Below are 12040 nucleotides of genomic sequence, written 5' to 3'. Positions count from 1 at the left end.
TTGCCAGCTTAGAATTACCCTCGCTGTAGTCCCTCACTGTTTTACACCTGAAACAGCCAACTCATTTAAACTAAGATTATTGCATACATTATCACAGCTTCTATTGATTCTTTGTGTACCTTCCGTGTTTACTTCCTAATCTACTGGTGGTGGGTTAGCCTTGTGATAAAAGCGTTTGCTCGTCACCTCGAAGGCCCAAGTGCGATCCCCACATTGGTACAAAATGTGAAATCAGTTCCTCTTGTTCCACACCGCGATATTGTTGGAATATCGCTGAAAACTTATTTCACTCACCCACTCCAAATCTACTATTAACTTTCATGTCTGCTTCCTAATCTAGAGAATTAAACTGCACTGCATCGTCAACATTACCTGGCATCAGGTAAAGTGGGTAAGACAATGGTAGTGTACAACAATTGAAATAGACGCGCTATTGTGATCAAGTTTTGTCGTTAAAATGACCCCAATGACCCCCCGTCACCGAAACATAAGTTAGGCTGGACCACCTGTGACAATACGGCCAATGAGAAGAATTGAGACATCGACCAAATTATGCATCGTTTAGTGACAGATGACTGCGTGGTTTTAAAATGCAATCAACAAAATCTTGTTAAAACAGTGATATGAACATAGTGAACAGTGATTGTTGACCCTTGGCTAAATGCCCGGATGTCATAGTACAACAAGAAACGGCAAAGAAAGTCCCCTACACAACAACAGCTTGGAAAATTAGTCGTCTCGGGAATGACATCATGCATCAAGGGAGACAATCAGTCGTTTGATCCCCGTTATTAACTGGGGAATAGTTGTGTCCGAGCCTGTGATGTGCTATTCTAACATCTAAATCTAATCATTTAACATCCAAGTCAACATCTCTGACAAGATAAGGACACATCGGCGAATAATCACTACTTTCATCTGAAACCACTGCGAAGTAATCACACGCCAATTACAGTCTGCTCCCATTCGTAGGAAAGAGGCTGACACCAGATATCTGAACATGTATATTCATGTTCTGGTTGAATATTTATTACATATGACTGGAGATATATTACTTCAGCTTTCCTATCCTCAACCTTCACTTTAAAACCGGCAATAATCCAGCACCCCTCCATGGATGTGAACAGGTCCAAACTTTTGAGTCGATCGTACTCTTTCTGTGAATTTCCTGATCAAAAGTTCTTTGGTCAAGCCTACGACACTCCAGACCCTGTCGATCAAAGCTTTCAGATGATTTATGGTTAGAGGGACTGTTCAGATGTTCCAAATGTGCGCGTGTGTACTGTGGGGAACAATTAACTAGCCTTTGTAATTGTTTATGAGGTAACACGGGTGAGGCAAAATACTCTCGCCCTTTCGCAAATTCCTGGTATAGTCACTATTTCATCTGGTGATGAAGTGTATACATATAGTCACGTGTTGTCGTAGACACGATTTTTGAGCCGATTTTAAGTGACTATGGAAAGGGTCCTGTGAGTGAATGAGTGAGTGAGTTTAATTTTTACGCCGCTTTTAGCAAGATTCTAGCAATATCACGGCGGGGGACACCAGAGAATGGGCTTCACACATTGCACTCGTGTGGGGAACCGAACCCGGGTCTTTGACGTGACGAGCGAACGCTTTAACCAATAGGCTACCCCACCGCCTAAAGGGTCCTGTAGCTATATCTATTAGTATAATAATGCAGTCAAAGAGACCACGCACACAGATAGTTTGTGGCAGTTCCCAACATATTCAGATGGTGTTCGCACATGAAACTGTGGTTTGGAATCATAGAGGAGTCATAGTCAAGGTTTCGTTTATACCAAACCAGGCAAAATGTGTCACTTCTGGGATTCTGTACACAGTGTATTATGTCTGCGATGACTTTCCATAACCAACCTGTGTATGAATGCAGTAAACTGTAGTCTATCAATATCGCCCGGCTACAACTTCCCACCTCACAAGCTGTTGGCAGACAGTGTTCTTGCATATAGTGTGAGTCAACACATGTGATCTATAGCACCATCACAACACGCGGTTAACCTACCTTCTGTTTATATGTGAGGAGATGATCAGCCTCCTGTCTCACTCCCCTCCAAACAGCCTCTGTCAATTTTCCGCCACATTGGTCCCATTCGTTTATAGGAGGGTTGTATTGGTAGGTGGGTACAGCCTTTGAAGAAAAGATGCGATGAGGTGGGGTGGAACTCGTTCAGGTGCGGTGCAAGGGCTGGGGTAGGCGTGTCCATGTGACAAATTCAGGAAATGGAGGTTCGGGTGGCGTGGGATTTGGGTGAGACCAGGTGTATGCGGATGAGGTACGGTGAGGTTAGGAAGTCTGGATACTCTTTTGACAGCAATGTGACAATTAGAAGCAACCGGCGAGACAGTCATTAAGAGAAAATGAGGTGATACATGATGGTTGATGGGGGTGATATATGATGGTTGATGGGGGTGATATATGATGGTTGATGGGGGTGATACATGATGGTTGATGGGGGTGATATATGATGGTTGATGGGGGTGATACATGATGGTTGATGGGGGTGATACATGATGGTTGATGGGGGTGATATATGATGGTTGATAGGGGTGATACATGATGGTTGATGGGGGTGATATATGATGTTAATGTCGGTGATACATGATGGTTGATGGGGGTGATATATGATGGTTGATGGGGGTGATACATGATGGTTGATGGGGGTGATACATGATGGTTGATGGGGGTGATATATGATGGTTGATAGGGGTGATACATGATGGTTGATGGGGGTGATATATGATGGTTGATGGGGGTGATACATGATGATAATTGATAGTCGTGATATATGATGTTAATGTCGGTGATACATGATTGTTAATGGAGGTGAAATATTTTAGTTGATGGAGGGGATAGATGATGGTTGATGGAGGTGAAATATGATGGTTGATGGAGGTGAAATATGATAGTTGATGGAGGTAAAATATGATGAGTGACGGAGGTGAAATAAGATGGCTGATGGAGGGGATAGATGATGGTTGGTGGAGGTGAAATATGATGGTTGATGGAGGTGAAATAAGATGGTTGATGGAGGGGACAGATGATGGTTGATGGAGGGGATATATCATGGTTGATGGAGGGGATATATCATAGTTGATGGAAGGGATATATTATGGAGGGGATACAGATGACGATTGGAGATGATACAGAAGTGAGTTGGAGATGATACAGAAGGGGTGTAGAGATGATACAAAAGACGACTGTAGATGAAACAGAAGGGGGTGGTGATGATACGGATCAGCGATAGAGATGATACAGAAGGGGGATGTAGACGATACAGAGCGGGAATGGAGATGATACAGAAGGAGGATGTAGACGATACAGAGCGGGAATGGAGATGATACAGAAGGAGGATGTAGACGATACAGAGCGGGAATGGAGATGATACAGAAGGAGGATGTAGACGATACAGAGCGGGAATGGAGATGACACAGAAGGAGGATGTAGACGATACAGAGTGGGAATGGAGATGATACAGAAGGGGGATGTAGACGATACAGAGTGGGAATGGAGATGATACAGAAGGGGGATGTAGACGATACAGAGTGGGAATGGAGATGATACAGAAGGAGGATGTAGACGATACAGAGTGGGAATGGAGATGATGCAGAGTGGGAATGGAGATGATACAGAAACGGTATAGAAATGATACAAAGACGACTGTAGATGAAACTAAGGGGTGGAGATGATACAGAAGGTGATAGTAAATGATACAGAGGGGGATGGGGATGATACAGATGATGACTGGAGATGATACAGAAGATGACTGGAGATGATACAGACGGGGTGGAGATGACAAAGTGAGAGGATAGGTATGATACAGAAGGGCAATGGAGATGATACAGAATGGGGTGGAGATGATACAGAATGGGGTGGAGATGATACAGAAGGGAGATGGAGATGAAACATGTAAATGATACAGAAGTGTGTGTTGGGGGGGTGTGGGGTGTGGAGATGATACAGACAGTGACTGTGGGTGATACTGGAGAGGGGTGGGTATGATAGAGGATGATACAGAAAGGTATGTGGCCATGTGATACAGGAGAGAGCAGATAATACTGCAGGATGGAGAGTGGAGATGACATAGACAGCGGTTTGGAGATTATGCATGACATACTGCAGTGACCTGGCAAAACGACCCATATTGGGAAAACTGTAAATTAGCACTGAGCGTTTTTGTCTCCAAACATCAAACGCTAAGTACGTGCCTCTAGTTTTTACATTAAAGGCCACCTGCATCCTGCTTGCCCTAAACGCGTGAACCATCCATTGTTACCATCGGGAACAACACCAGTAACAAGGGAAGTCCCAAAACTATTCATTCGCTACAGTCCGACCTCACATGCACCAAGGCATGCACAGAGACAACATGACGTTCACGCTGAAGGAGAACACTGCTCAACCAACCCACTGTGCCTCTGCGCGGCTGCGGGACATATCACTGGTACTTCAATTTCCTTGGGCGTTCTCTTCACGTGCTGAGTTTATGGTGATGATCTTATTCTCTGTTCGCTGACAAAATATTAATTACTGTTTCGGTTCAGGTTGCTGGATTTATAGGATGCAATTAGGACAAACTTTAATGCATGTAAACAAACTTGAAAGTGTTCCGCATTTTTTGTGACGCAAACTCAAACAGATTTCCACACTGGCAAACAGGGTCCCGGAAAATACAAGCTCGAAATCGGTGGTGTATAGTCAGTGTATGCAAGTACCCGCTGGAACTAATAGTATTACGTTTAGATTAATGCAAGATATTTCGGATTTCATTAAGCAATCTGACTTAAGCTTATGACTTCATTCCAATTAGTTTTTTTCTAATCAACGAGTAAATATGTGCCCCGTGTTTGAATATTCGTGTGTTAAATAAGTTACAATGTAAACAGAAAGGTGGCATGAGGTTCTATGCTTAACTCGAGCTTAATGGAACTTCAAAGGGCTTTGAGTTAGTTCATCGTTCAACTTCCATGCTGTACAAGCGAAAGATCTCGGAGCTGGAAGTATTTTGGTATAAACATTATTTCACCCACTGAAGGACGGAATTCTGTTACAACTTCTCCGCGGTGTGGTTAAGCCCATGTCTGTCAGTATAGAGGGCCTCACTTAATTTTGTGCTCAATTCGCGTCACATTAAACCTCACAAGGTTAGTGGGAAGATTGCACAGTTAAGAGCAAGCTAAATTAGAACTAAAACCTAAAGTTAAACGCTCCGTCCCTCTCTTTTCTCTCTCTCTTCTCTCTCTCTCTATCACGCAAGCACGCACGCACTCACATGCACGCACGCACGCACGCACGCACACAAGCGAAACAAACATTTAAAGGAGTCCCAGCCAGAGATCAGATTCGGAATATATATTTGGTTCCTTTAACATGTTTCCATGATAAAACTTGTCTGGGTGAACGGAAAACAATACAATAATATGGTTCACGTTGTGTGAGCTGTGACACAGACTAGACTACACGTACGCTGGCACTCGCTCCTTCTTAAACGAAAATTGCAACACTCTTTCTCCTTTCCTTTCTGTTCCCCGAAAAAAAAAATATTCTTCATCCATTAGTACGTCCAGCCACGATTCCACAAAAAAATCATTTCTTTTGAAACAATACGTGCTTCACAACGGTATAAATCGTGCTTAACGACGGGAGGATCTCTACCAAAACGTCGATTTTACAGTGTAATAAAGAATTTATCCATACGTTTGTATACTTTGTCATCGGTCGACTTCTAGGAACTGTCCATAAATTGTATGCAACCACAGCGTGCACAAAAATGATAATGCATGTCAGTGACCCAAAACAACCAAACCCAATTCGGAAATGATAAATCATACCATCTGATGATTTAAACCTTCAGGATTTTTTTCAGGCCCGATCTAATTTTTATAGTACCTACAGCCGAAGATTGCTTAATCCACTCAGCCTGGGGCCTAACCGATTATCCCCCATTATCATCGTGCTGATCCAGCCTTTCATCTTGGCTGCCGTTATTAGCTATCACAACATCGACAACACGTCGCCTTGTTTTCATTCTCTAGCTCGCATCTCGCAGGTTATTGTAAAAACAACTTTCTTAATCGACAGCTAATTACAAATCGTTTGATGAGCTGAGTAGAAGTGAAAAAATGTTTGGTGTTAGTCGGCGTCGTCGTGTCTAGAATGATTGTGGCGATCGCAGGCAGACTTTTATTGTCGATTTTTGATATAATGCTTTAATATAACAGAAAGCGTTAAAACTGGAGCTGTTTTGCAAAAAGAAGGAGTATTTGGTTACTGTAAATGTGGCCTGTATGAATAATTTGTAAAAATGTGAATCATTTTATAATAATTCATGTTATGGAATATGGTTTCTATCTCAATAATATGGTTTAAACAATATCTACTTTCCTCGAATAGCATATCTGTATACTTTTACATAGAACAGGATTCTCCCTCTCTCTCTCTCTCTCTCTCTCTCTCTCTCTCTCTCTCTCTCTCTCTGTGTGTGTGTGTGTGTGTGTGTGTGTGTGTGTGTGTGTGTGTGTTGGGGGGCGGGGGGTAGCAAACAGGCAAAACTGCCCCACGTAATATGGAACATGCATTCTCAGACGTCACACGATTATTAAGGAATTAAGGAAACAACACAAAACACCACTGGTAATGATGGGTACCATGTGAAGTTTCTTGGAAATAAACTGAAAATAATGGTACAGTATTAACAGAGGTGTTAAATATTGTTGTTAAATTTTATGTTTCAGTTACTCGATTTGTTTCTTCAATATAATTGTGGACCGGTGTTGCTAGATTATTGCATACGATATCATTAAATCGGCAATCATTGTACAGAAGAGATTTGATATCAAATCCTTTGACATAGAAGTAGTTGTTTCGCTTCAAATGATTTACACGAGGACACACAAGAATGTAATGTAATGTAATTTAATGTAATGGATGCATTGTTGAATGGCCTCAGATCTACTCGTCTTCATATTTAATTGATATCCAGCGGTTTGACAGTATTGGGGGTTTTGCACAGCATTTATGTTTATATACGTTTCAGAAACGTTTGGATTTAACCCTATCTTGCGATTTTAGAAACATCAGAAACTAAGGGCATCTCCTGATATCGTTGATGTCCTTTAATTTCAGTAATAATATATTTTGGGGGCGTCGTTTTTAGATCAACCCAATTTTAAGAGTGCGGCGTTATCTGTTTTGCAGATATATTGCGAGAGGGAACACCAATATAGTTGTTGACATTTAACGTAATTTTCAATGTGACGACAGAGTGGAAACAAAGGTGTCATTGCACTCGGATGAAACGTCCTGATGAAGTAACCGAAAAATTAGGCATTTTGCTGGTAATGTAATTTATACGTGAGGGTTTGTTATTTTTGTTGTTGTTTTGTCGCCAAGCATTGCAACAGCGTCATGTCGAACTGCATTTGAAGATTGAAACGATAAATGTCAGTATGACACGTTGTCAGTATCGCTGTTATAAAGACGGGGTATCTTGGTAGTATATATACTCGTTAAATAAATGCATAAGAGACATAAATAGTTCCAACTTACAGAAGTGGTTTCAGGGTACAGTAGATAAACTAGATTCATGTACACACTTTAAGATCAAAAGTCACAGATCATTATAGATACCAGACGCGTTGCAAATGGTGTATTAAAGGAGCAGAAATGCTAAGTGATAAAATATTGTACATAGGAATGAAATATGATGATATTCATATTGTGAGTATAACGCTCAGCATTGGCCAAGAGAAGGGTGCATCACACAATAAAACACGTGGAGGAGGCATGGGCGGATCGGTGTGCGTGCGTGCGTGCGTGTGTGTGTGGTGGCGGGGAGACACTATTCTTTATCCAGACAGTTCAATAAATCAAATGTAGCCTACATCCCTACTTTGCCAAGAGAGTGCACCCACGGACAGTCTGTATTCGCTCCTGGAACGAAGGAAGTGAGATTTAGGGTTGCAGAAAGCCAAATGGTTAAAGTTGTACACTCGTTTCAATGACGACTGTGTTCGATTCCCTAAACCCGAAACTTTCGTACTCATAAATTCCCTACTTCTATACCACTGAAACCGCAGCAAGGCCAAATCTCCAACACTGACACCAACCCGTATTTGTGTAAAACTGCCAATGATGATGTTACGGATAACAAATGATGAAAGCATTGGCTCAAAAACTGCGCACGAGAGGTTATATTTCCATATAGCATGTTCTCCGGTCGTCCAGGACTGCAGAGCGTGCACGTTAGACACTGGCATTCTCACGTATTAGTTTTCCTCGCATAAAGTTCGGACAGGAAGCAGCGCCTATTAAACATGCACCATCTAAACCGTCAGTGTCTTTAATCTCCAACTTCCAAACCTCGGCGTTGTTTTATCTAGCACGAGCATGACTCTAGCTTTCCTTTTGAAGTCCGGCGTTATTGCAGCCTCGCACCGACTACGGTTACTAGACACATAGTTTTCTAATTATTCCTACTCAGATTAAAAACGCTCACAGTGCCCCCTCGTTTATTTATCGGTTCTAAAGAGCCTAAACCATGTAATGAATGGTAAACACCGAACTGAAGGCTGCCATTGTGACGATTCGGCTTTCAAACGCTTCGTTTACATTTTATGTCAAATGTATGTAATTTTCTGAAACTGATTTCGTGAATGCTTCGTTCTGAAAATTTTCAATCCAGGCTTCTAGAGATTTAGGGTTTCATCATAGATTAAACGTTCTTAATTCTACAGGCCGTTTTGTATTTCAGCAGACTTTTTGCGTAGTGGTTACAGCGATGGATCAGTTCTTGGAATGGAAGTGAAAGATTCCATTCAGACTGAGATAGTTTGTGTTCTCTGTTGACAACATGACGACTGCACACAGCAACCGCCCTGTAATCATAAGAGCTGATCCATTTCTACTTTGTTGTACATAAATGTAATTCAACCTCACTGTAGATTTAGGGTGTTTATGTATTTTTGCGGTAGCAAGATATATTCACGGATGTATGTCGGTGGACACTGCTTTAGGAACGAAGGATGCAGATTTTTTTTAAAGATTGTTTTTGTCAATTCGCAGTGCGTGATTTTGCTGGAACACTTCTGAAGACGACGTAAAACTAAAATCACCCACTAAAAGTCACTCCAAATTTTCGATACTGAAGGCAAATTTTGGTTCCACGTTGATCAGGTTTAATAAATTTACTAAATAACAAATTGTTGATCGTGTGAACAAACGGCACGGTAAGGCTAGTAATGAAAAAAACGTTCGTGCGTTGGCACGTGTACTTCAGTTAAATCCCGCTCATCGTTTGTTTGCGTGTTTTTTAATTCTATGTAATACTGGAGAATTACGGACCATCATATAAATGCAGCTGTTTTATGTTTTATTTTTCTACATAATATCTGTAAACCTCAAGTAAATTGGTTTTCTATATATCAGCCTCACCATGCCTGTTTTGTTTGACTTTTCATCTTGGTACACCCCAAAAAATGCAAAATCTGCAATAAATGCATCACAAACTTCAGGAAACACAATGTGCAAGAAACATTTTGTGTGTTTGAGGCAGGTAGAAGTCCTCTAAAATCAAACTTATATATTAAAGTGAATAAAATGCAATTTGAAACTACAATAGCTTGTTAAAGTGACTCTCTCCTTCATGTTTACTGAAAGATCTTGTTTTGGTGACACTACCCACCCCCTTCCACATGACTTCATCGTAAGGACATATCTGGTTCTAATGTTTTAACTATTCATACATTATGCCAAGGGTTCAGTCTAAATACTGAATGTTCACATAAGCGTCAGCTCCCAACATACTGTAAACAGTGCCACCTTGAATATCTGGACACAATGTTTGTGAAAGATCAAAGTGGGGGTGTCCTTAAAAACAGCTGTTGTGTAGCTCTAAATCAAGCAATCAAAATCTTCGTCTGTTGATTATGACGTTAATACATTCAATACCATTCTATAATATTTTATATGGTATTATCTGAGGACATACCATTATCCAAGGGGTACCAAATGACGTATCGTTTTCATTTTCTGCAAGTATTTTACAAATATTATACCCTAATATATTGTGATGGCTCATGTCTCATGAATCACATTACCCACATATGTGAAACTTTGGGTATGGCTTTGCTAATACAACCTTCACAATAAAATAGAAACTTTACAAACATTGGACATCGAGAATATAGTTAGACTCACTACGTACTGACATCCGCATGTATATGTTGCACGATCCAGTGACGTATTTCTCCTGCTCTCGCCGAAAAAAAAACCTTCAAGCTGTTACATTAAGCTACGACAGAGAACGCTGGTGTGTAGAATGAGTGAGTTATGTTCAATGATGTGCTGTTATCAATATTTCTCAAATATCCTTACGTGACGGCTTAACGGGAGAATACATATATACAGATTGTTCAACTCAGGTAGCAAGGATATAGCATATAGATTCTGTTGGTTTAAATTCCAGGATGTACGTGCCATCAAAGTGTCTTTCCAAAACCATTGGTAACATAGTCGTTCAATCAGACTGCGAGCGAGAGAAGTGTCAAGGTAGCCATATCGAAATGATGACGTCACTTCCGAAACCAAGCTTTGGCGTCGGGAGGATACAGGGTATGCGCCATAAGAAATAGGGGTATAAGACATTGATATTATAGGAGGCAGGTTATAAACCCCATCACACACAGGAAAGCTACAGGGGCAGGTAATGCAAGAAAAGAATGGTTGAACAAGCTGCAGACAACGCTTGTACTTTAACCCCTACTAGAGCCCATACACAGTCAAGAGAGGAACGATAAAGTCTTGGAATGGCATTTAGAACTGAAACACATGAGGTGGGAAATTGATGGATGTCACATCCTGTACTATGGGCAACAACGGGTGAACGGCGGTCGCATAATGCTGACACTTTATGAAACCAGTTCTGACATGTAAGATTTCAGTTGTGCGAGTGCGCTTTTATGCCGCTTTTAGCAATATTTCAGCAATAGCAGGGACACAAGAAATGGACTTCACACATCGTTCCCATATGGGGAATCGAACCCGGGTCTTCAGCGAATCGTGCGGCGTTTTAACTATTAGGCTTGCACAATGCCCCTGAATTCAGTGAAACGTTCCCTTTTTACTTTTGTTCTCAACATATTATTACTAACCTGCTTTGGTAGATTAAAAGTAAAATATACCCGCAAGACATACTTTTTTCCGTTGCAGTGATTGCAAAACCTCAGCATTGATTACTTAATGATTGAAGTGATGTGTGTATAAGAGAGATGACACAGGCCAAATCCCCATTCGCTCATAGCCCCTAGAACAACTGCAGTGTTAATACTGTATGTTCTACCACCATGTCTATAATATTACTCAGTTTGAGTCCTACCAATTCTACTCTTCTATAGTATGATTACCACCATTAGTACACAAATCACAACTACAACAACGACAACACTTTATGATAACAACTCTTAGTACTACAACTACCAGAACAGTGTATACTGCAACTACCACCACATAATACTACGAATATTATGATATACCTCTATAAGGCGTATCATAAGAATGTTCGGTGAGGTAAAACATACCGAGCAGCAAAAGAAACGCAATTTTCGAAAAAAATGAAATCTCATAAAAGTAAGTGTTCATGTTTATGCCTTCTGTTTAAAAACTTAACCAAAAACGTTTTTTCTGTTCAGTATAGGTTTCCTTGTACGTAAACGTAATGTTGAAGATAGTGATGGTCGAACTGATATTATGAGCAAAAATATCGAAGCGATCGATGAAGTTCTTCCATTCAGTCTTATATAGCAAATTCAAATTATTTAATCCACCTATTTCAAACGTTTGAATTTTGAAGCGTTGTTGTAATTAACCGTAATGATTGGAACCAATTAGAGCGTAAAGTGCACGTGTAATCCTCCATGAAAAATTGACATCTCTTTACCAGGAGCGACGCTGAATAATATATAACATTCAAAAAAATGTTAATTTTACAAGAAGAGGCAGCGCTCAAGTTTACACACA

Source organism: Haliotis asinina, chromosome 10, assembly GCF_037392515.1.
Source record: "Haliotis asinina isolate JCU_RB_2024 chromosome 10, JCU_Hal_asi_v2, whole genome shotgun sequence".
NCBI classification, from domain to species: Eukaryota; Metazoa; Mollusca; class Gastropoda; order Lepetellida; family Haliotidae; genus Haliotis; species Haliotis asinina.
The sequence above is the reverse complement of the archived record's forward strand: the minus strand, read 5'-3'. Positions refer to the sequence as shown.